Here is a 27,599-nt window from a genome sequence, read left to right on the forward strand (position 1 = left end):
CCTCACTATACCCCTGGGTCTGAACCACGTGTATATAGGCCATTGAGAACTCACATTATTTGCTGGATTCTTGGAGACAATAATCTCATTCAGCCTTGGGGACAAAACCATGGATCCATTTGGTCCCAGTAAATATCTCCCATTTAATAAATTATTAAATACTCTCTAATCTCTATCTTGCCTCAGTTTCTCCGGCATTACAATTGGGTGTACAATTTTAGAAATAGTGAAACAAACCAATGCTCAGAATGAGATATTTGTACTGGACCCCACTTATACCACCTTTACTTGGTAATGACTCAACTATTAAATGTTAAAGAATCAAATGTAGAATAACCTTGGAAGATGTACTAAAGGAAAGAAAAAGGGATAAAAGTCCCTACCATCCTCCATCCCCTTTCCACATCCATAATTCTGAGATATGGTCCCAGAACCACATGTAAGACTAAAAAAAAGGCTTAGGAAAAAAGATAACATAATTTCCTTCTCAACCTGGACTGTGAAATATACTAAACTGATCCACTGCTGCACTGATACAGACTTCTGACATGTTCCCCAGGAGCCAGAGAGTTGTAGGAGATTTTCAGCATCAGAGATTAAATTAACTCCACTTCTGTAGAATGGGGGAAATCACTTATGAATGTTCTTTATAGATCCCACTGTCCTCCTTTCTGTCTTAGAGACTTCTTTTTTTCTTCTATATTTTGGAGGGAGAAGGTAATTAAGGAAGTAGGTTTGAGGATTACTCTTAAATTATGAAGGCAGGGGAAGAATGAAGTTCTGGGATCCTTTTTCACGCATCCTAACTGAAGCTTTCAGTATGTGCTATGTTAAGATTTCTCTGGATTCCTCACCAAAAATACCATTTCTCATTTATTAAAAGCCTAGACCAAAGCCATAAATTTATCAAAAGAAAAAAAAATACATCAGTAAACAATCAAATGCATTTTCTTTTATAGTATCTAATTTGAATGAAAATATGTCTGTCATTTAGTTGGTCTGTATATACCTAAAACATAATTCAGTTTGCTTTCCCAAATCAGCTAGTTCTTTGTTCAGCTCTGTTTTCAGTCTTGCATCTAATTACTTCTTCAGCTCCTCTGCTATTTGGTTTTAAGCACCTCTTACCCCTAAGGCCTCATGGCTCTAAGGGCTTGCTGAATGTTAAATAAGCACATTTAAATCTTTGTCTTGAAATGAGTAAAATAAAAGTCTCATACCTAATACCTAACATGGAAACGCCCTCTAACCACCTACATATTATTACATAATATAAAGGGCTACAAGAGTATAGTGAGCATCCATACTCAGAATAAGAGGATGAAAGATTCATTTTAGAGGTAAATTTACAATACAATGGTTTTATTCTTGATTAACTATGTGTGTTTGGGGATATACAGATTGGGATGTGTATAATTTAATCACCTAATAAGTACCAGATGAGCAGAAGAAAGAAAGAAAGAAAGAAAGAAAGAAAGAAAGAAAGAAAGAAAGAAAGAAAGAAAGAAAGAAAAGAAAGAAAGAAAGAAAGAAAGAAAGAAAGAAAGAAAGAAAGAAAGAAAGAAAGAAAGAAAGAAAGAAAGAAAGAAAGAAAGAAAAAGGAAAAAAGGTAAGGGGGAAAAAATGGGATAACCAATAGAAAATACAACAGTTATTAACATCCCAGAGCTCTTAAGATCCATTTTTTCCTTTCAAATTTTAATTATCGAGATATAATGAGAGGCAGTGGGGCTTATACAGCACTTGCCAGGGAGCCAATGGCCCTGAATTCCATTCTTCATTTTACGGTGTCACACTATGAAGCCTTCAGGGAGACAATCTCTCTGACCTTAGTTTAGCCATGTTAAATATAAAGGTGAGACTACCTGCCACAAACTGTTAATCTAGTATTATGTGGTGAATATTAATGAATGACACCTGTCAAAAACGATCTTAAAGAAAAAAATACTGTAAATGTTGAAAGAAGTATATTATTATTTTTGATTCAGTGATGAATTTTTACATAAATGAATTCCTTATTACTATATTTCTGAAAAACAAAAATAAATATATGTACCATGAATAGGAAATCACAATTTTTAATGTCCATATTTTTAAAAAATAGATTATTTGAAATCCTCTTAAGAAAACAAGCAGGTTTCACTAATCAAATCAAGGGAGGTGAAAAATTCATTCATTCACTAAAAGTTAGAACAGAAGTGATGACAGATATTACTCATTTTACAAAGGATAAAACAAGTTGATAAAGATATAATGGACATTTCAGGTCACAGAGATAGTTATCAGAAGAGCCTGTGATGGATAGAATTCATGTTTCCTTATTCTTAATCTAGATCCCTTTATTCTCTAGCTCATTTGGTGTAGCCAGTGTTTCAAGATTCTCTGTTAAATTGCTATTACTTTTTCTTAGATATAGTACTTCTTAGCAACTCATTTCCAAGATATGTCTTTTGTATTAGCACAATTCGATAAAGGTTTTACTTTTTCTTCCTTATTATAACTGAATACTAATCTGCCTTCCCAAAATATATCAGATCGGATCAATGATTTTTTTTGCTGCACCTATTGATTTTAATATGAAATTAATAAATATGTGTATACACACACAATAATAATATTCAAACCAATAAAAGCAAAACATAAAAAAAGCATGAGAACACAATAGAAAAAAAGATTAAAAGAATGGTAACCTAAATATTAGTGACATAATTTCATGACAGCAATTTTAAGTTCTAAGACTCTATAAAATAATAATGGAATGACAAACTTATAAACATGAATCTGACATTAATAAAATTTACTCTTTAAGACTGTTGTAGCTTTACCAACTATGGAAGTATGGTCTGAAGCTAACCAGATAACTTAGAGAACTTCTATTGGCATATCCCAATTACTGAAATTCACTGGAAACATTTTGTTTCTTTCATTGGCAATACATTATTTTGACTAAGGAACATAATTTCTAAAAGGATCAGACTGATACTGAAAGTGTTATTTGATAAGATCTCTTTAAATGCACAGAGGAAGGTACACTTCTTTTAGTAATGGTCCATTGTAGACAAATAGTTTAAAGGTTCCCCATGATGATGCCTAGAATAATGGCCCTTGTATTTATCATCAGTGAGCTAAAGAATAGCTGAGCTAAAAAAGTGTTTTATACATGATCAAGTGTTCAACAACCTTAGGGACAATTGTAAAATACCATCAATAGTAAGGATAAGATCTTTACATTTGAATCATTGTTTTATACCTTAAAAACATGTTTTCATATAATTATTTCATTTGACATTCACCATAAATCTATCAAAATTTATTCATTTTATAGGTAACCTACATAAAAATCCAATTACAATGCCTCATTTTGGCATTTGAATTGGCACCAATGCTAATCAAAACAAAGCACAAGCAGGTTTTATCTACTAAGCTGGAAAAGTTTCCATTATTGTCCAAATATCAGCTTAATTATTTATGAACAACCTCATCACTGATCAATCATTGGGATAAGGGATCTTTTGACCATTGTATGAAAGAGATAAAAATGCAAAAAATTCCCTGAGAGTTCTTTACTAATTTGATAATGAGAGAAAAAGAGAAGAGAGTTGAACATGTCACCAATCTCTTGGAAGAAAGGCACCTCAATAGCAGTGTGGCAGGATGCATGGCCAAATTGTTTTTAGTTACTATGCTAGTTATAAGGGAAGACTTTTATTTAGGGTTTGGGGGAATTAATAGGTAGAGAAAGAGTACATATAAGAGAATATCAATAAAACATTTACAAAGTATGCAGAAGACAATAAGAAAGGAATTTATAAGGTGACACAAACATGGCAATTTTCTAACTACCAATTTAAATGTAATATATGCTTTAAAAAACTGACAACTTCTGAGTCACAGAGCAAAGAGAAAGCAGACACTCCGTCTTCACTAACTTTCAACTTTTCTAGCTGAGAGGGATATTATATGAAGAAGGGAGAAAGGGAGGAAGGAAGAAAGGAAGGGGGAGAGAGAGAGGGAGGAAGGAAGGAAGGGAGGGAGGAAAGAAGGAAGGAAGTGAGGAAGATATTCAACAAGGTAAAATCATTATTAATTAATAAAACCCAGATAGCTAGGTGGCATGGTGGATAGAATGCCTGACTTGTAGGAAGAAAAACTCAGCTTTCTGAGTTTAAATCTGGCCTTATATTTATGACCAAAATCAGAGAGCTATATGACCCTGGAGAAGTCATTTAAACCTATTTGCCTCAGTTTACTTATCTGCAAAGTTAGATGGAGAAGGGAATGGGAAACCACTCTCTAGCATCTTTGCCAACCCCGCCCCCCCCAAAAAAAACCAAATAGAGATCACAAAGGAATGGACATGACTGAAATGACTAAACAACAATAAATCTTTAAAGCATTTTCTCCTCTTTCATATGCCTCCATTTCAGACAAAACAGTACCAACTGACTCACAAGCTTTTTCCTGGAGCTATTATTGGGATGGGATCCCTTCCTGATTCCAGGACTATACCTGTGCATCTCACCCATAAGACAGAAACTGATTCTTCCCAACCATGTGAGAAGAGTAGGTGGTAACTGTGCTTCTTTCTGCCTAGGCAGCAAATTATGAAGCCACCAAAATGACAGAAACATTGACCAGAATACCATCTCTGTTAAACTGCAAAAACAGCAGAGGCTAATTAAGCCCAACTAGAAAAGGAAAGGAAGAATAAGAGAACTGAAATGGAGAGCCAACATGATTGTCTAGCTTAATTACTTGAAGAAAAAGGGACCAAAAAATTCTGTTTCTTCAGAAGCTACTTAAAGAAGAAGCTTAGGTTGGTGAAACCCAAATTTTCTATAATAATGGGAGATCATTAAGATGTCTTGGCAATAAAACCCTGGAAGGCTATCAACTAGAGAGGAGTTGAAATATGAATGACAGGGATTCCCCTGTTTGCTTTGTTTTGTTTTGAAAAAGCTATAACTACAAGGATTTCAAAAGGAAGAAAACTCAATAAAAACTCATAGTATACACAGATTGATCAATAGAGAATATCATAAAATGAGAAGGCAAGTTGAGTGCTAAGATATTATAAAGCTTTCTTAATAAATATTACAAGATTGCAGGATGAAGGAAAGTTAACCAATGCCTAAAGAAATAAAGAATCTAGCATAATTCCAAGACAACTTGTGGGGGGAGGGGCTAAGAAATTCCATAAAAGTTCAAAAGAAAATTTAGTAAAATGAGAAAGAACAAATATTTGTAAGAATTTAGCTCTCAATGCCAAAATAAAAATAAAATTAGCATATTAGAAAAAAGAAAATAAATTTATGGTGGAGTGTCTCCATAGAAGAAAAAAAAATTAAGACATTAACAATATAAAAAATACCAAAGTTGGAGAAAATCTGGCAGAAAAAACATAAAAGGAAACAGCATTTAAACACATACCCACTCTCACACCCCCCCCAACACCCCCACACACACAATATTTATAGAGGCCAAACCCATTAACCTTGAAAAGGATGAAGAAAGACAATTTAGGGATGATAGGTTTTCCATAAGAACATGACAAATCAAAAATCTGACCACAATATAGGAAATGATATATGATAACTATCCAGAACTTCTAAATTTTAAAAAAGTCATCAATCAAAAGTATCTACAGATTGCCTGCAAGAGAAATATGTGATTAGCCATATAACAGTTAAACTGAACTATTACAATAATAAATTACAAATTTTGTAAGGATTCAGGAGAATAATTTCAAATGTAAAGGGAAAAAAATTAAATACCATAGAATTATCCTTTCCCTCAACAAAAAAACACAGAATGGAACAGAACATCAAAGGAGTTCAAGCTGTGATTCAAAAAGATACACCCAGAAAACCTGAGCCTAATCAACAATGAAAAAAATGTGAGATATTAAAAAACCTTTATTTATGTAACAACTAGATATAGATAGATAGATGGATAGATATAGATATATAAAATATAATAATATATGTTACATAACAATATATGGAATAACTATGGAAGGGGTAAAAGAATAAGAAATTTAGCTGACAAAATCAAAAGATATCAACAACTATGTATTTAAAATACAAACTAATTGGGGCAGCTAGGTAGCACAGCAGATATAGCACCAACCCTGAAGTAGGAGGACCTGAGTTCAAATCTGACCTTAGACACTTAACACTTCCTAGCTGTGTGATCACTTAACCCCAATTGCTTCAGCAAATAAATAAATAAATACAAACTAAGCAAAGGTTCATGGATTCATATACAGTCTCTCTTTTTGTTCTTTGTACGCTGAAATATTTAACTTTATAAGTTCACGATAGAAATATTTTTAAAAAGGAAAGTTGTTACTCTTATTACAAGACATCTGTACAAATACAAGTAGTTGCAGTGAGAAAGCAACTGTATCAACAGCATTAACATTCTCACTATAAATAGAAACAGAAGACAAAAAAAAAAAAAACAAGTGTTATTAAATGACTAACATGTAGAAATGTGACCAGACTTACTTTGCCTGGTATTCAAGGACAAAAGTAGGAGCTGAAAAATGCTGGGGGAAAAAAAAGGAAAATTCAGGGGTAATGTTATCTTCCTAATAATCAGAGAACAGATTCTTAACCTGGGGTCCATGGAACTGATTTTGTTTAATATTTTTGGTAGCTATATTTCAACATAATTGGATTTATTTTTTAATCCTATAGCTTTATTTACACATTTACAAATATTATTCCGATAAGTCTACTGGCTTCCCCACACAGACAACTGACCTCATGAAAAGGGGGGAAAATGTAAAGGATTTAAAGGTATCTAAAAATACAATGTTTCTTGAGAAGTAGGAGACCTCCCCACTTTAAGTTTTATAATTTGTTTTGTTTTGAAACAAAAACTGGATAAGCACTGATGAAGTATGTGCTGAAGAGTTTCCTTTTTACATACAGATTAGATTAAATGATCTGCCAGATTCCTTCTAACTTTGGGATTCTGTATTTCTAGAAGAATGGTTTACAAGTCTTCATTTAAGAAACAAATACAGAGTGAGAAAGATTAGCAGCATCTTGTGTCTAAAGGCTTTACAATACTTAAAAGGGACCAACAACAATGAGATCACCATGAAGATAGTTAACATTTTTGTACCAGCATTTGTTGTGGAGGATGAGTATGCAGCAGAAATACTTTTACTCAGTGACTTCAATAAGAAAACAGATATTGTGGAAGATGGTTAAAATATGTTGGAATATATGATTCAGGATCATAAAATAAGAGCAAATAATTAGAAATAAGAGCCAAAAATGTAAAATTACAAACTTTTATCACTGCACAAAATAGAAATGAGAAATGTGAAGGGAAATGAGCTTGCTAAGTACTTCATATTAAAATGCCTAATCATCCCCCAAGCATTTGTCAGTAACCTGGAAAAAAAGGATAACAAACACATGAAGTGAAACAGATCTGTGTAGATGTTGGTATTATCAATACTCAAAGTAGAATCCACATTTGAATTCTATCAGAGTACTCCCCATAATACTAAGTGAAATTACATCACAATGCTTCTATGCTTCTTCTATTCATCTCAAAGATCAAAAGATATAATTCACACTCACACAGATGATATGGAAAACAAGTAAATCTAATCAAATACAAACAAGATTAAAATGTGTTGAAGGTAATACAATTTAAAGGCATTCAAGAATCAAAATATCTCATAGAGGAGAAGACTACAAAAGACTGTGAAAGTTTAGACATCTGCCATTACTCATTTATTCCACAAAAGTACCTGGGAAGATATTAGCCACCACTGATCTGTTCTCAATTCCATAAAATTTTATGAAGATAGTCTATGAATCTATCATGGGGATGGATTCTAGAAGGAAATATGAAAAGGAAACAATCAAGCTATATAGATTATTTTCTTTCTCTTTCTTTGTCTTTTGAACTTTTATTGATATCATTTGGTTTCTATGTCATTTTCTCTTTCTAATATATTCCTCTTTTTTCCCTACTGAAAAAACCATACCTTATAGGATTAAAAATCATAAAAAGAAAGGGAAAAAAGGCAGTTTTGCAAAACTAATATTTCAACCACAGTTGCCATGCAATGTTCTAGACTAATACTCCATAGTCTTTGAAAAGAAGGGAACAAGGACCATTTTCTCATCTCTTCTATAATGCTCATTTTTATTCTTTCCATTTACACTGAGGTAGTTATTATGTATAGTTTCCTTTCTTCTGTTTATTTCATACGCTTGCACTACATCTAAAGCTTGCTATGATCCTCTGATACTTCATTGTTCTTTATGGAATAGTAATATTCTGTTATATTTATGTACCTTCATTCGTTTAGCCATTCCCCAATCAATGAATATTTATTTTGTTTCTAGTTTTTTGATATTACAAAAAAATGCTACCTTGAATAACTTAACCTATATAGAACCCATTTTACTCCTTGGGATATGTGATTACTAAAAGGATCTCTGGACCAAATGGCATGAATGTTTTAGCTACTTTCTTAGCTAAATTCCAAATTACATTCTAGAATGATTAGAATAATTGATAGATATATGTACTTTCCAAAATATCTCCAACACTGATTATGTCCATTTTCTCATCTTTGCCAATTTGCTGAATGTGTAGTGAGACCTCAGAGTTGTATTGATTTGATTTAATGATCTGGAACAATCTTTCATACAGTTAATAACAGTTTAAAATTCTTTTAGAAACTGTTTCATCATATCCTTTGACCACTTACCTATTAGGAAATAGCATTTGGTCTTATATAATATGCTCATTTCCTACGTATATTGGATCCCAAAGTCTGAGGCACCTATTCGTTATTACCCAGAAAGTCAGTGTAACAGATTTCAGATTTGCATACTATTCTAGTATAATGGTTCTTTCATTACTCTTTGCTGTCTATCATTAAGAACATATATCACAAATCTATCATGTAGAATTTGTCATTGTCAGGTGCTGTCTTTTAATATTATAATATTATACGTTACCAATAAACAACAGAAAGGGTTTAATTAATCTGTAAAACCATTAAGTATGAATGATAAACCATTTAATAAATGGAAAGGTTCCTTAGATGTAATGATAAATGATAAAAATGATAAAAAAAAAAAGGAAAGTGAAATCTAAAAGAATTGAATAATTTCTGAAATCCCAGAGATAACAGCTTCATATTTTCCATCATCATGAGTTACTCTTAGTTCTTTACTTTGGCCAGTACTTTTTTTTTCATTTTTATACAAGCTCCATAATAAACCAAAAATAATAAAAAATTATTATTATCAATCCTAATAAATAATAATAATAGTTTTACAAAAACAACAATAATAAATACAATAATAAATCTTCCTAATAACTGAATATATAATTGGGCATAGACTTCAACTTTAAACCGTCATATTTTCATTCTGCCACAGTTCCCCTTTGATTACAAAAAATACTGATATTACATCTTTTGATATTGGTAATAAATACTATCTCATTATTACTCCACTATTTCTTAATCTATCATATCAAGATGTCTAGCATTGATAAATGTCTAGCTAGAGAAACCTCTAGTTCTTAAGGGTTGGAACATTTCAACTTCTCAGTTCTATTTTCCTAGCTTTGTAATCTAACCCTGTTTAAGTCCTAGAAAGCTTGGCCATTAGTAAGAAGGGTTTCTTATTTTTCACACTCACCAGTTCAGGGAGCTCATCAGTTCTATTTATTGAAGATGATTTTAATTGTGGAAATTTATGACTCACAAATTTAAAGGGAGCCCAAAAGAAAGGTAACAAATAATTTAATAAATTATATAAATCACCTAAGGGTCAACGTAATCTATCCCTATGAACAAAAAGAAAAGCTACACAGAAAGTCATAACTTGAATTAATAGTATTAGTAGGATTCAGCATAACTTCAGTTACAATCACCTGGGAGATTGGCACTTTGTAAATATGACTATGGTTCATGCACTAATAAGTGAATCAGATCATAAAACAGTTCATCAAGACTTCTAAATCAGGCATTTTACATTTCACATTGGCTCAGCACTATCTGATCAAAGTCATTTACTCAGAAGAGTAAAGGAGAAAAAGGTAGAAAGGGCCCAGATTTGCAAACTTGCCTAACCGAATCCACACTCCATGTGAAGATAGCAGCGAAAGTTGCCTGGTCCTCTGAAAGGCAGAGTCAAAGAGCACTATTTACAATAAAATAATATTATAAATCATAGTCAAAAGACTGAGTAGAAAGCTGATTTTGCTTTGGCTATAGCACCCAGCTCCCTTCCCTCCTTCACTCTCCTCATCCACAATTACAGGGCAGTGAAAGCCCAAGAGACCAAGAAGTCAGTTTCCAACTTCATTTAAAATACATAGGTCCTTTTCAGCAATGAAGTAAAACATGGCCTGAAGCAGTCCAGAAGATTATAATACTCAAAAGGCCTATTTGGCTTTCCTACAAAAAGCCAAGGATAGCTCAGAGTACCTTACATTTTATGTACACAAGTCATAGAATTAACATATCCTCATAGATTCATAGCTAAAAAAGGCCTTAGAAATCCTCTTGTCCAATCATTTTACTCTGTAAATGAAAAAAAACCTGAAGCCCAGAGATGTTAAGGGATATGCAGGGCTGGCTTTTGAACTCAGGTCCTATGACTATAAATCTAACATTCTATTTCCACTACACCACATTCTCCATCAGGCACTAACACATATATAAGAACACAGATCATATTTCTAGAACTTGACCTCAACTTGAATTTTGTATTTATTCAACCGACCATTCAAGGAAGTCATTTTAGGTCTGGTGCCTGGCCCCAGTTTCACAGCACTCTATAACATCAATTACAATTTAAGACACAAAATGGAGAAAAGCAATTTCTTATTGAAATTACAGTTATGATTTGTGTTCTCAGAATGCATGCAATTACCTAAATTAGTAGATTTCTTCAACACCAAAGGTAACTATCATACTTTTAGAAAATATCTTTAGGTTTTCTCTGACAGCTTGATTTTGAAATTTTTGTAAAATTCTCACCTAGGAAGTGAACTTCTTATAATACAAATGAATTTTCTCAATTGATTTGTGCAAAACCAAATGAGTTTCAGTAATAAGCTTTTTTTGCACTGTGAAAACCTGAGGAAGAAAGAAATTTAGATCCAAAAATACAAGGCTGACTCATACAGAGAAGGGGAGAAGAAAGTACAATTGGAAGAAACATTATGTCTTCTGAGGTTATTTAGCAAGAAAAGTGAGAGATGAACAATAAAAAAAATTTATTGATCAAATTAGAGCTATAAGAAAATGCACATGCCCATTTAAAAAAATAGCCCTATTTATTTTAATAGATTACATACTTTACCAAAATTTTGGAACAATACACAAATATACTTGGTCTTCTTTTACACAGGCAATACTGTTGTTGGTAAAAGCTAATCACCGGGAGATTAAACACATGACAACAAGAGGCATAAAGCTGGAAAAAGGAGGAGGTCACACCTTTTTAAGATGCAAATTGGAAATGAAGCATTGCAGAAATGAAGTTCTGTTGATCTAACTGTGAAGGTGCAAATCATTCATCATACTTTTAAAACACAGGCTTGTTAGTTTAAAAATCAGTATCAAGAAAACACTTTAGAAAGCAATGAAACATTTTTTAAAAACTACTCATTAGGACTTAAGAAGCTTATGTTATAAATTTGTGTAAGCACTGGTGACAATCCTAAAATCCATTTTTCATATGCATTTTTTCCAAAAGGAAAAATGATTTAAATCTAAAAAAACCTATTATTAATTGCTAAATCATAAAGAGTTTAATGAACAGGAAATCAGTATTTTCTCACAGCACCGAAGAAGCCTAAATGCTAGAATAGGCTTTGTGTGTCCATATATAAAGAATCCAAGCAATCCACTTAAAATCATTTCATCTGTTTTGCTGTGCTTTTCTATTCCCTTCCCTTTTTCTGCTCTATTGTTGTAATGTTCTCATTTGGTTTTCTGGAGGTCTCAGAGCAGCTTTCCTTTCAGTTCACTAATCACCGCAAGAATAGCCAGGTGTTAACGTCCAAAAGCCTTTATTGTGTCCTTCCCCTGGTGCTCAGCTAGCTTTCTCATGGCCTTCAGAGGGGAATTCAGTGGAGAAAATGCAGGAGGACAGGCCAGCCACCATAAGGCTGATGAAGATGGAAATGAATCTCTCTTTGGCTCCGAGAGCATGAGCTCTTGCCTTCAGTCCTCTTCTCTTCCTTAGCTCTAACTCTGGCTGAGGCTTCCCGCTTATATGCTCTACACTGAATATAAACTAATCATTATATCACTAGGAAACCATTATTTGTTGTAGGATTAAATCAATCACACTGAACTTAGAGAACTATTAAGCACCATGCTAAACTAGATAACCATAATTCCACTGAGTTAGTACCTTGTAAGAACCCTTGTTTCAAAGTTCTGGCCCATAACATATTGTCATGTCTCTGGCTGGCACTTTGTTCACTTGACTATGATTCACTAATAAATGAATCAGGATTGGCACTCATCATGATAGGCACAAACTCAGGTACCTTGATGAGCTGAAACTGGTGATGTACAAAATTTAAAGACTGCTGCTGAGCTTCAGCTACTGAGCTAGTGGATGGTGATTGACATTAAAGCCAAAGGAGGCCAATTACCCTGGGAAGAATAAAGAAACCAGAAGAATGGAATAAGAATGAAGTCCATGAAAAGGGAATGGAAAACTACCACATGAAAATAAAAGAGTTATCCTTGTTGAGAACAGACTGGAAGATCCCAGTAAACAAGTATATTAGATATGCCATTTTCTTGCTATTAATAATTTTACTTCTTGTATTACACTGATAAGAAGCTATGGCAGCACTGAAAGAAGACATCATTCTTCAAGAAAATAGGTAGAATTCATCTTTCCCACATTACCTCACATAAAGAAGTTGACAATTATGAGAGTCAAAATTAATGCTATCTTAAGTATGTAGCCAAATACTTGACCTTTCTTATACCCACTGACAGTTCTCAATCACTGACAATTCTTATTTCTGAAACTCATGGCAGAACTGATGCTTAGGGTCCTGAATTTAACAAATCTAAAACCAAATTCACTATTTTTCCCTTTAACCCTCCCCTTATCCCTCTTCCTAACTTCCCAATGATTTATCTAGGATATCATCATCCTCCCAGTTACCCAGGTTCACAAAGATTCATCCTTGACTCCTCACTCTGTCTCACACCCTTGCTATATCTAATCTGTTGCCAAATCCTGTCAATTTAACTTTCTTAATACTGTTTGCATACACCTTCACCATTCCTCTGCAAGTACCCACCAACCAGATATAGATTTTCAACCCCTCATATATGACTACTGCAATAACCTGCTAGTCAGTCTTCTTGTCTCAAGTTGATCAAATTGATCTTCCTAAGGCATAAATCTGACCATTTTATCACTACCACCACAACCACCATATAATGAGCTCCATTGACTTTCTATTGCTTCTGGAAGCAAAATATAAAATCGTTTGTCTTTTAAAATCCTTAATAAATTGACTCCTACTTTTTCATTTTTGTTGTTCCTTACATTCCTACATCTACATCCACTTACACATGATTAAAAATCTAAACACTTGTCTCCTTGTTGTTCTTCATATATGATATGTTTTCCAAATCTGGGCATTTTTATTGGTTATGTCCTATCCCTAGAATTTTCTCATCCTCTCTGCCACCTACCTTCTCTGGTTTCCTTCAAGTATCAACTAAAAATCCCTCCTTATACAAGAAGTCTTTCTCAACATCATTCCTCCCCTCATCTTTAATGTTAATAACTTTCCAATCTCCAATTTAAAGTGTATACATATATTTTGGAGCTAGTTATGTTGTCTCACCCTTTAGACTGGGAGCTCCTTAAGAGGAAGAACTGTCTTCTTTCTTTATATTTGCAGAGCTTAGCACTGTGCCTAGAATATAAGTATTGAATAAATGCTTGTTTACTGACTAATTTTATATAATAAAAATTTAATCTGCAATCCTTTCTATCCTCTAATTGTCATGAATTCTTCCATTAGCTATAAAATTTCCTCTAATTTACCTATTATATGAGTCTATGTACTATATATATATATATATATATATATATATATATAAACACATATAAATGTATACCTCTATGTGTGTGTATATATATACATATTTACATATATTTATATTAATATATATATACACACATATAAATATTTTTATCTATCTGAAACTTATCTTAGTATAGAGTATGAATGGGGCAGCTAGGTGGCATAGTGGATAGAGCACCAGCCCTGAAGTCAGGAGAGGAGAACCTAAGTTCAAATCTGACTTCAGACACTTAACACTTCGTAGATGTGTGATCCTGGGCAAATCACTTAACCCCAATTGTCTCAGGAAAAAAAATTATAAAAAAAGACAGTATGAGATGTTAGCCTAAATACAATATATGCGACTGTTTTCAAGCTTTCTCAGAAATGCTGATCAAATGTGAGTCCTTAACCTAATTACTAAAGTTTTAGAGATTTATCAAATGATTGTTTACCAGGTTTGCTTGCTTCTATACACTGAGCAATTAATCTATTTGGCTGCTCAATCTTGGTTATTTTTGTTTTTAACCAATATGAAATAGTTTTTGTGATCACTGCTCTAGCTGTGATCTGAGATTGAGTACTATCAAGCCTCCTTTTCTACTTAAAAAAATTGTTTCTTTGAATATTCCCAATTTTTTGTTAATCCAGGTGAATTTCAATATTTTTCTAGGAATATAAAGAAGTCTTTTCAAAGTTTTATTGGTATGGTTCTGGAAAAGTAAATTAATTTAGGTAGAACTGTCACTGAATTACATCATTTTCATTTACTCACAAGTAATTAAAATGATGTCTATTTCTATAAGTAACAGTTTATATTTTTTGTAATTTCCTTTTTTGTATTTGGGTAGGTTTTGTATATTCCATTATTATTGTACAAGAAATTTCTCATTATATTTCTTCCTGCTGGGTAAGAATTTTGAGCAGATATTTTGTAGGCATTATATAAAAATGTTGATGATTTTTGTGGATTTTTTATATAATATAAATTTCCTATGGATATTAATTATTTTCAATTAATCTCAGTTGATGCTTCACAGTTCCATAAATTATCTTATCTGCATAAGAACTGCTTATTTCCATAACTCCTTTTTATTTTCTTATTGCTTTAAATAGAATTTATACATACACACACACACACACACATAAAATAGTAATGGTAAAATAGTATGCCCTTTTTTTATCCCTGAACTTAGTGAAGAGGTCTTTAGTACATTCTGATATATAATACTGTCTTCTTTGGCTTAGACAAATGTAGTGCTAAGCAATAAAATTACCTAAATAATACTCTTTATAATTAAACAAAAAAGTAACAATATTAAGTCAGAGAAACAAAAATATATATAATCTCAAGATAAGTCATGAGATAATGTATAAATGAAGATGGTATCAAAATCCAAACTACATTATGGAACTAGTATAATAATTGCACCTTTAAAGACATGTTGATACTGGCTCAAAAAGTTCAGTATCTCCTAATAATGGCAAGGTCATCAACAGAAAGCCATCAAGTCACTACTGGAGTCAATCTACCCACCTCCTGATAATTTGTAGTTCTGCTTTGTTATAAGCCAAGATAACTTTCCCCATAAATTTTGCATCTGCTCACCCAGTCCAAACAATATTTCCAAAATATTTCCAAATAAAAGATCTTTGGTTACAGGAACAAGAAATGAGGCCAGTATATATGTAAGCTTTATTTTACTGAATCCCAAAGTCACAAAAATCCCAGTTCTCAAAGAATATGAACAAATAATTTTCAGATGGAGAAATTAAAACCACTTATAGAAATATGAAAAAATGCTATACATCACTATTGATCAGAGAAATGCAAAGTAAGACAACTCACTACACACCTTTCAGACTGGCTAAGATGACAGGAAAAGATAATGATGAATGTTGGAGGGAATGTGGGAAAACTGGGACACTAATACATTATGGTGGAATTGTGAACTGATTCAACCATTCTACAGAGCAATATGGAACTATGTCCAAAGGGCTATCAAATTGTCCATACCCTTTGATCCAGCAGTGTCACTATTGGGTCTGTATCCCAAAGATATCATAAAAAAGAGAAAAGGACTCACATGTGCAAAAATATTTGTAGCAACCCTTTTTGTATTGGCTAGAAACTGGAAATTGAGTGGATGCCCATAAATGGAGAATGGCTGAATAAATTATGGTATATGAATATTATGGAATATTATTATTCTATAAGAAATGATCAGCAGGATGATTTTAGAAAGGCCTGGAGAGACATACATGACCTGATGCTATGTGAAGTGAGTAGAACCAGGAGAACATTGTGCACAGTAACAGCAAGATTATACGACAATCAATTCTAATGGACGTGGCTCTTTTCAACATTGAGCTGATTCAGGCCAGTTTCAATGGTCTTGTGGTGGAGAGAGCCCTCTGCACCCAGAAAAAGGACTGTGGGAACTGAGTGTGGATCACAACATAGTATTTTCACTTTTTGTTGCTGTTCTTCGCTTGCATTTTGTTTTCTTTTGTTTTTATTTTTTGATCTGATTTTTCTTCTGTAGCATATATGATAAATGTGGAAATATGTATAGAAGAATCACACATGTTTTACATATATTGGATTGCTTGCTGTCTAGGGGAAGGAGTTGGGGAAGGGAGCAAAAATATGGAACACGAGATTTTGCAGGGATGAATGTTGAAAACTGTCTATGCATATGTTTCGTTAATAAAAAGTTTTACAAAAAAAAAAATGGGTCTTATACCAATGGACACAAGCATACTCAGGAGAACAAGAATAGATTCATTAAATGGCAAAGATATAAATGTCATTCTCTTTTCTGCATTGTCATTGCTGCCTAGCCCTTTGCTAAATTATACAATTACTACTCCAATATTTCAGATTACTTACTGCATAATCTAAAGTGACTGCAGAGTGAAATCTAACATAAATACAGGGAAAACCAGAGAGGAAACCAAACATATCAGAGCTGCACTACCCTACCACATGATTCAATCACCACGACATAATGAATGAGTGATATTAAAAGCAGTCCAGATGTAAAAAAATTTTCCTCCATTAATATATTACTTGTAAAAAATAAATAAATTAGAGTTACATTCAAGACCAAAGAATTTTATCCTATACAGACAGAATAAAAAGTAAACCATGAGTATAAAATAGAAATAGAAATAATCACCTATTCACTACCTGGAACATATACACAAATGAAAATTCCCAAGGATATTATACTCAAATTCCAGAGCACCTAAGTCAATGAAAAGATATTGCAAGCAACCAGAAAGAAACAATTCAAATATTGTGGAATTACACAAGATTTGGCATCTTGCAAATTAAACAGAGAGCTTAGAATATGATATTCCAGAAGACAAAGGAATTAGTATTACAACCAAAAAGCACCTACCCAACAAAACTGAGTATAATCATACCTTCAAGGGAAAAAAAATGGTAATTGAATGAAATAGAGAATTTCCAAGAATTCTTGATGAAAAAAAAAACAACAGCTGAACAGAAAAATCTTACTCTCAAAGACAAGACTCCAGAGAAGCATAAATAAGTAAATATGAAAGAGAAATTATAAGAGATTCAATAGGGTTTATTTACAATCTTATTTGGCAAGTTACAATTTAACTTGTAACTTCTAAGAATTTTATAATTATTAGGACAAATAAAAGGAATCTACATAGACAGAAAGTAACTCCCATAAGAGTTGATTCTTATGGAATTATTACAAAAAAAAATAAAATAAAATAAAATCAAGGGGTAATAGAGAAGGATGCGCTGGGAGAAGGAAGAAGAAAAAATAACAAGCGGGAAAATAATCTTACTAAGAGACACAAAAGGAAGAGTTATTACAGTGAAGAAGAAAATAAGGGAGTGAGAGGGCAAGCAATGCTTGAATATTAATCTCATTGGAAATGAGGTCTTTATCACAGAAACTTGCTATAAAAATTTTCTCCAGTTCCCTGCTTTCCTTCTAATCTTGACTACTTTGGTTTTGTTTGTGCTAAACTTTTAAATTTAATATAATCAAAATTATCCCTTTTAAATCCTGTGATGCTATCTCTTAACTGGTTACAAATTTTTCCCTCACCCATAGATCTGACATGAACTTTTCCATGATCCCTTAATTTGCTTTTGATATCACATCTCATGTTTAAATCATGTTCCTATTTTGACTTAGTATATAGTGTGAAGTGTTGATCTATACTTAGTTTCTGCCAAACTGTTTTCTGGTTTTCTTAGCACTTTTTGTCATATAGTGAAATTTTTGTCCCAAGTTTGTGTATATAAAATTTATCAAACACTAGATTACTATGGACATTTACTATTATATATTGGGTACCTAATATATTCCATTAATCTACTACTACATTTTTTGTCCAGTACCAGAATGTTTTGATGATCACTGTTTTGTGTTAGTTTGAGATCTGATTCTGATACACCACCGTCCGTCATATTTTTTTCATTTATTGATTGATAATCTTGACCTTTTGTTCTTCCAGATGAATTCTGATATTGTGTTTTCTAGGTCTATGATATAATTTCTTGGTAGCTTGGCATAGTACTTTACAAGTAAATTAATTTAGGTAGAATTGTCATCTTTATTATATTGGCTTAGTCTCTCTATGAGCAATTACTATTTCTCCAATTGTTTGGATCTGGCTTTATTTGTATAAAAAGTGTTCTGTAATTATAATTCCTGGGTTTGTCTGTGCAGGTAGACTCCCATGTACTTTATACTCTACAATTATTTTAAATGAAATTTCTTTCTATCTCTTGCTTCTGGGATTTGATAGTAATATATAGAAATGATTTATAGAGATTTATTTTGTCCTACAACTTTGCTAAAGTTTATGATTACATCAAGTAATTTTTTTTCTTCCTTTTTTTTTTTTTTTAAGTTGAGGCAGTTGGGGTTAAATGACTTGCTCAGGGTCACACAGCTAAGAAGTGGTAAGTATCTGAGACAAGATTTGAACTCAGGTTCTCACTTCAGGGCTAGAGCTCTATCCACTATGCAACTTAGCTGCCCCTGCAAGTAATTTTTCAGCTGATTCAGTAGGATTCTCTAAGAATATCATCATATCATCTGCAAAGAGTGATAATTTTGTTTCTTCACTGCCTATTCTAATTATTTCCTACCACAACAAAAATAATATTATTCAATGATCTTTTGCTCATTAATATCAAGTGAGGCAAAGAATGGAGAGAGATATTTTTATTAAAGGGTTTCATTGCTATCATGGAGGAGGATCTAGCACAGAGCTGAAGATGAGAAAAGAGTCACTATGGATAATAAGATTTTCCAGATTCTGTTGTTTGTTCATGACAGTATATTGATTACATCCATCACGAGAATAATATGTGTGTACTTTAAAAAATGGGGTCTGTAACCACAGCTCAATATATTTTCAAGTTCCACATTTATTGAAGCAGGTTATCTTTGCTTAGCACACTATCCCTTCTGCCTTCATAACATCAGCTCATGGACAACTAATTTTTAACATATTCTTCTATTCTCTCCCAAACTTAGAAATCCCCTTGCTAAATGCAGAAAAGTCTATTAGAACTTTGATATGATGTCCATTTCAATAATGATTTATGTAAATTTTTTCTAAAAGAAAATGCTTACACTATTCTGAATAGTGTTACTATTGTAATAAAGGAAAATATAGTAGTATAAAAAACTTCACAGTTAGATAAATATTATATACTTTAGGAATATAAATAATATGTGCTAGAGACAGTTAACTGAAACTCTCAATATATTTATTTGTACAATGTGTGTGTGTGTGTGTGTGTGTGTGTGTGTATACAAACTAACTAGTGAGTTAATACAGCAAATAGATGATGAACTGGGTCCAGAACTGAAAAGGAGGAGAGCAAACTAGATTGTCTTTGGGAAGCTGCAAAGTTCTATTGATTTCCCCAAGCTTCTCCTAGTTCCATTTCCTCAATATCAATAGTCTTCAGTTATTATATGGTTATTATAAGTCAAAGAACAATGCCATCTCTGAAAAAATGAAATTGAGATTGACTCAAAGGGCAAGGGGTAGGTAGATGGTAGGCAAAAGTGGGTTGTAGAACATTATAAAGAAATAATTAAAAGGATAAGTTTTTAAAGAAGATTATCTTTTTTATATGTTTTTTAATGAAAGCTTTTTATTTTCAAAACATATGCATAGATAATTTTCAACATTAACCCTTGAATAAAGAATATTATCAAAGAGATACATATAGAAAAAATAAAATGAATTAGTCACATGGCAAGAAAAGCCTACAGATTCATTGGCTTCCTCACAGTGTCAAGAGAAAATAAGGAAAGCCCCGAGCAAAAAAAGTTCTTTGTGGCAAAACTTACTGGGGATGTAGTCAAGAATCAAAACGGGAGAGACAAGCATTAGAGGAAATAATCTGATGATATTAGAGATCCATGTATCTATCTATTTGAGATGAAGAAACTAAAGTACCCAGAGATTAACCAAAGCTTAATGGTAAAGTAGTGCTGCTGTAGCTGATACTGAATATAAAATTGAGATATTTCAGTCAATAGAGAAAGAGAAGAAAATTGTGATACATCATTCTATAAAACTAAGATCCCCAATTTACAAGTTGGAATGTATTTTTTGCACCTGGCATTGGCTCACCCCAACAGAACTTGGCCTAGCCAACAAAAACTCAACTCTATTCAGACATACAGTTACACAGTCTCTTATATGAATTGGTATATAACAAATCCATCAAAAAGCACAGGTTAGAAAAAATAGTCATAGATCACTGTTGAAATAAACATCCCAGAGAGTTCTTTTTAATAGACATATTTCTTTCTGAGTCTACCAATGGGGATTCTTAGTTTGAGAGAATAATCTAGGATTAGTTAAAAAATTAGTTGTCCATAAGCTAATGATGTGAAAGCAGAAGGACAGAATGTTAAGCAAAGATGACCTGCTTTGGCAACTATAGGACTTGAAAAAACCTTGAACCTGTAGTTACTGACCCAGCCCATGTAAAATAAATTAACAGAGTTAGTTTATTCAGGCTACATAAACTGGATATAGGAACAAAACATGTAATGTATTCAATTGCCTGAGACTTGTAATGAATAATGTGCATGTGACAGGAACACATGCCTCCTTTCCTTTCCTGTTTCCCCTTTCCTTATATGTAGACAGGCCTCACTGAAAAAATACAAATGAATATATGACTCTCCTCTGCTTTAGTAATGATCACTTTGAAATGACCACTTTACAATTCTTAATAATCTGGGCTTTCAAACTCATTATTCCATTGAAAATACTCCCTTCATAGTTAACCAGTGATATTTAAATTGACAAATCTAATGACCTTTTCACATTCCTCATCCTTCTCAACCTTTCTGCAGCATTTGTTACACTATGTTTTGATACTATTTACTATTATCTCCACCTGGGAACTCTTTCATATGAAATTTTATAACATCACTCTTTCTTCTTCTGCCTGACATTTTCTTCTTAGGACATATCATACCCTCTAACCATAAATGGAATCCAATGCACTGTCTTAGGCTTTCATCTAGACTCTCTACACATCTTCACTTGGTGACCTCATTATTATCTCTATAAAGATGACTTGCAAAGTTGTATATCCAGCCCCATAACTGAATTTTCCACAGACATCCCAAACTCAATACATCTGAAAGAAAACTAATTTTTCTCTCCAAATAACCCTTCTCTATTTCTTCATTCAATATTCCATGTTACCTTTCTCAGTCTCATGGACAGCTCCTAATTCTCCCTCTCTCCACAAATCCAATTAGTGACCAAATCTGATAGTTCCTATTTCTATGACCTTTCTTGCATCTGTTTCTTTATTCCTGCTCACACAGTCATTATATCAGTTCAACTTTTTAGCACCACTAGACTGGACTATTTGCAATACCCTTCTAATCAGTTTTCCTGCCATGAGTCATTCCTCGCTCCAATTCATCTTCCAAATAGTTGTCAAAGTGATTCTTAGAGAAAATATTAACTTCTGTTTTCATCTTGTTGATTATAATAAGACATGTACCTTTAACTCTAAGAACTCAATGCCATTTCTAATCCATGGCCAATATTTCCTAATATATATATATGATGATGATGGGTTATAATTGTTCAAATTGTAAAACTATGCAGAGGTACAATGGTGGCAGCTAAGTGTCTTATACATTAAATGTATCCCCCATTTTTCCCTCCCAAAAATTCAAGGAACAATGTGGAAGGAGGTACATAAACGTTAAGTTTGTCCTCAAAAAATTAACCAATAGTCAAATATGTGGATATCATAATCTCAGATACAAGTGGACTGACCTAGATAAGAAGCATTCCTTCATTTTCTATCAGTTATCCGATCCTACTACCAGTACAATGTAAGGCTCTTCAAAAATCTGCTCACTTTGGATCAGCAAATGGAAGATGACCTCTGGATGAGGAAGTAAAGAAAAGCACTTTGACAAAAAAACTACTAGTTCTCTAAGCAAAGTGATATTTAAAAACTTCACTGATCTATGGAGACTCATTGCTGTTCTCCTGTGGAGATGGAAACATACTTTATAGATATCTAGTTGAGATATTATTAATACTGTTCCATTTACAAGGGGTTTTCTTTCAAAGCAGTCATCCATCTGGTACTTTTAATATTCACAAAATTAACCAACAAAAAGAAATGAAAAGAATACAATACGCACTGCTATAAATGGAACTCCATGAATGTTACTCCCCACACAGTATACTAAAAATGGACTTATCCAAATTCAAGTGTCTCCACACAAATGTCTGTGCCTTTCAATATATACAGATGAGATCTTGATGGTTTCCTTAAAACTACCAAACACTTGCTCTCTTTTTACAACATCATTCTAGGAATTTTCAGCGGTGTTAACAAAAAAACTATTCTATGGCACCTGACTGGGCAGTACATAGAACTGACAAATATGAGAAATCATTACAAAATTATAATTAGATATTCTTAAAGACCTGCTAGTTATACTTTGTGACTGTAAGAATTGCTTATTAAGGAAGGATTTACTTATTAAGGACTCTTCTGATATCCTATTCATCAGGACTCAGCAAAATAACATCAAAAAAATCAAGAAAGGTGAAGTTGCATGTAGGTGTAGGATGTTTTCATTCTCAAGAACAATTTATTAATAAATCAACTGATTTTTCTTTGTCTGAAAAAAAATTAGCAAAAACCATCTTGAGGCCAAAAGGGAGAAACAGTCTGGATTTATAGATGACCTGGGAACAGTTATACAAAATTGAAATTTTCTACCCAGATAAAGTAAATGCTACCATTTCCAAATAGCTTGAGATCAGAATAATTCTAGATAATGAATATTTTGAGTAAGAAGTGATAAAAATACACAGAAAGATTTTTCTTACCTTCTAAGCTGCCTTCCTTCTTTAACTGACAATCCTCAATGGAACAGATAACCCAGTCTCCCTAGTGGGCAAAGGTAAGCAATGAATGATCAACAATTGGGTCCTCCATGCAAATAAACAGTAATGACCAGTTTATTTAGCTTGCCTAGCATATTACTTGGCTTTGGCACACAAAGCCAGGAGTTGTCACTGTTGAATATTTCTAAGATGGCCTAAGGCAGACAGTTTGCTAATACTTAGGCCTAATGGGGAGTGTGTGTATAACAAGAAACATACCTCCATGAATATTAAGTTTACCATTCTTCCAGAAGATAGAAAACCAAAGAAATCTATCATACAGTTAATTTGAGAAGAGAGAACTATGACAAAGTGGAAGTATCAGCTGAGGAGCAGAGAGCAGAGATTGAAAGTAGTAGTTTTAAAGGTAAAAAATATCTATTCAAAACCAGTGTATCAGAGGCCCAGGAAAAAATGCATGCTATAAATCAAAAACATCAGGCATTGTGGGAAAAGAAGGTACATGGCTAACCAACAAAATAAAAGAGTTATGTTATGGGAAAACTCATCTTCACAAAGAAAGATTGTGTATGTGGGACAGCAGAAATGAGGCAAATAAAGCAGAAACTAGAACTTCAATATGCCAAAAAGTAATTCAGGGAGAATTCAATATAGTCCAGTAAACTATAAAATCAAAAAAGAGACATTCTTTTATTACATTAAAGGGAAAAAACACCAGCTACAGAATCTATCAGACCATTTAATGATTATTGGTACAAATGGTAAAATTAAAATTAAAAGGAGATAAAAGAGAGATAACATTGATTTTTCATTGCGTTTTTAATTTGTGAAATTTCTATACATAATTGTCTTTTGATATATGAGACAAAAATAAAGTTATGGGGTGCTAAATAAAAGAGTAACAGATACACAGGATTTCTTAAACCTGATAAATTCAGAATAGATCAATCAGATAAAATTAAATAGCATCTGCCTAAGAGTTTTAAAGGGTAAAACTAGAGAACTGTTGGTCAAAGTCTATACAACCTGACAATACACAATACTAATATATTATAATTCTTTTAAGAGGACTGACTGATTTTTAGCATTATTCCATTCCATATGAAGAGCTCAAGAAGAGATCCATAGGAACTAAAAATTTGTGAGTTTTGCTTTAATACAAGTAGGCTGATGGAATTTCTAAGTATTGAATACATTTTTGAATGAAAAAAATTAATAATAAAGTTATATAATTAAAAAAAAACTGTTGCTGAGGAAATTTGACTATGCTAAGTATCCAGTATAAATTATTTAGACAACAAACAGCTAAGTTTAAGACCAAAACAAAAGCAACAATAATAATAGCCACAAATTAAGCACAGGAAGAAGACATGAAATGAGAGGCAATTTGATATAGCAGTTAGAGACCTAGCCCCTGAACCAGGAAGAACTGGTTCAAGTCCTGCCTCAGACAAATATTGGTTGTGTGACCCTGGACATTTACTTCCTGATACTCCAGATAAGTCTATATTTTAAAATATATTTTCAATTATCAAGATTATTTCCTTACCAATAGTTTCTCAATCAAAAAAAAAAAAACACACTAATGTTTTAATAAAGGTTTTGCCATTCAATAATCTAAAGAATTTTTTTTATTAGACCTGTTTATTGACAGAACATATGTATGGGTAATTTTTGAACATTGAACTTTGTAATCACTTCTGTTCCAATTTTTCCCTTCCCTCCCTCCACCCCCTGCGATAAATAGCAGGCAGTCTCATACATGTTAAACATGTTAATGTATATCTTAAACACAATATATGTATATATATTTATATAGATATCTTGTTGCATAAGAAAAATCAGATTTAGAAAGGTAAAAATAAGCTGGGAAGAAAAACAAGAATATAAGCAGTCCACATTTATTTCCTAGTGTTCTTTTGGTGGGGGTAGTTGGTTCTGTTCATCACTGATCAACTGGAACTGAATGGGATCTTCCCTTTGCCAAAGATAGCCACTTCCATCAGAATTGATACTCATATAGTATTGTTGTTGAAGTGTATAATGATCTCCTGGTTCTGCTCATTTCTCTTAGCATCAGTTCATGTAAGTCTCTCCAAACCTCTCTGTATTCATCCTGCTGGTCATTTCTTACAGAACAATAATATTCCATAAAATTCATACACCACAATTTACCCAGCCATTCAATTTCCAGTTTCTAGCCAAAAGGGGCCGCCAAAAACATTTTTGCACATGTGGGTCCCTTTCTCTTCTTTAATATCTCTTTGGGATATAAGGCCAATAGTAACATTGGGTATGTTACTAAAACCAAAGGGTATGCACAGTTTGACAACTTTTTGAGCATAGTTCCAAATTGCTCTCCAGAATAGTAGGATCCATTCACAGTTCTAACAACAATGCATCAGTGTCCCATTTTCCCCACATCCCCTACAACATTCATCACTATCTTTTCCTGTCATCTTAGCCAATCTGACAGGTATGTAGTGGTATCTCAGAGTTACCTTAATTTGCATTTCTCTGATCAATAATGATTTGGAACACCCTTTCATATAAGTAGAAATAGTTTCTGTTCATATCCTTTGACCATTTACCAATTGGAGAATTGCTATGAGCCAGAACTTGAAACAGAGTGCTAGGTCACTGGAATTGATAGAAACAATCCTGATGTAATTTGTTCACACCTTTGGAGTTCACACCTTAAAGAGAATTCACACATTGGTTCACACATTAGAGGTCACACCTTTGGAGAGCATATATAAGCTAGGAGCCTCAACTAGGATTGACTTTGAGAGAGTCACAAGTCCAGGAGATTCACAAGTCAGGATTCAGTGGAGGAGATACACCAGTCCGAGATTCACAAATCAGGAACCCATAATCCCACTCTTGGAGGAGGAATCAATTCATTCCATATATCACCTTTCTGCTGGTTGGAGGCTTTGGATTCATAGAGAGAGTGAAAAGAGAAGCTGGCAGAGGCAAAGGACTAGCAACAGGAGCTCTTGGAACCAAGGAGAGAGATAGGTCTCTAAGAAAACTAATCAGGCTATTTTGGAAGAGACAATAAAGGATTGAACTTTTAACTCCTGGCTGCATTTGAGGTGATTATTACTCAGAACTGAAATGAAGACTTCTTTCAGAAGTTCCCCAAGAAACCTGCTCCCAGAGAACGATTATATTTGAGAGAAGAGAACATTACAGAGAATGGCATGATTTCTTATAAATTAGAATAAATTCTCTATATATTTTGGAAATGAGGCCTTTATTAGAACCTTTGAATGTAAAAATGTTTTCCCAGTTTATTGCTTCCCTTCTAATCTTGTCTGCATTAGTTTTGTTTTTACAAAAGCTTTTTAACTTGATATAATCAAAATTTTCTATTTTGTGATCAATAATGATCTCTAGTTCTTCTTTGGTCACAAATTCCTTCCTCCTCCACAAAAATGAGAGATAAACTATCCTATGTTCTTCCAATTTGTTTATAATCTCATTCTTAATGCCTAAATCATGGACTCTTATCTTGGTATACAGTGTTAAGTATGGGTCCATACCTAGTTTCTACCATACTAATTTTCCAATTTTCCCAGCAGTTTTTGTCAAATAGTGAATTCTTATCCCAAAAGTTGGGGTCTTTGAGTTTATCAAAAACTCGCTTGCTATAGTTATTGACTATTTTGTCCTGCAAACCTAACCTATTCCACTGATCAACTAGTGTATTTCTTAGCCAATACAAAATGGTTTTGGTGACTGCTACTTTATAATATAGAATTAGATCAGGTACAGATAGGCCTCCTTCCTTTGATTTTTTTTTTCCATTGGTACTCTTAAAATTCTTGACTTTTTGTTGTTCCATATAAATTTTGTTGTTATTTTTTCAAGATCATTAAATAGGTTCTTGGGAATCTGATTGTTATAACACTAAATAGATTAGTTTAGGAAGTACTATCATCTTTATTATATTCAATCAACCTGTCCAAAAGCATTTGATCTTTTTTTTCCAGTTGTTTAGAATCTGATTTTGTTTCTGTGGAAAGTGTTTTGTAGTTTTCCTCATGTAGTTCCTGACT

At 32.9% G+C, this 27,599-nt stretch overlaps 1 protein-coding gene across 15 annotated transcripts in view; it reads right to left on the bottom strand.

Annotated features, from left to right (window-relative positions):
- Positions 1-27,599, bottom strand: part of ZBTB20 (zinc finger and BTB domain containing 20) — a 1,022,251-nt gene that overhangs the window by 759,344 nt on the left and 235,308 nt on the right. For 12 of the 15 annotated variants that reach the window (XM_031963653.1, XM_031963649.1, XM_031963650.1 and 9 more), the window contains one exon: positions 23,518-23,578. The exons of the other annotated variants lie outside the window; for them this stretch is intronic. The gene's annotated coding sequence lies outside the window, so the exon portion shown is untranslated. The remainder of the gene's footprint in view (positions 1-23,517; positions 23,579-27,599) is intronic. 15 annotated transcript variants of the gene reach the window in all.

Source organism: Sarcophilus harrisii, chromosome 3 (assembly GCF_902635505.1).
Source record: "Sarcophilus harrisii chromosome 3, mSarHar1.11, whole genome shotgun sequence".
NCBI classification, from domain to species: Eukaryota; Metazoa; Chordata; class Mammalia; order Dasyuromorphia; family Dasyuridae; genus Sarcophilus; species Sarcophilus harrisii.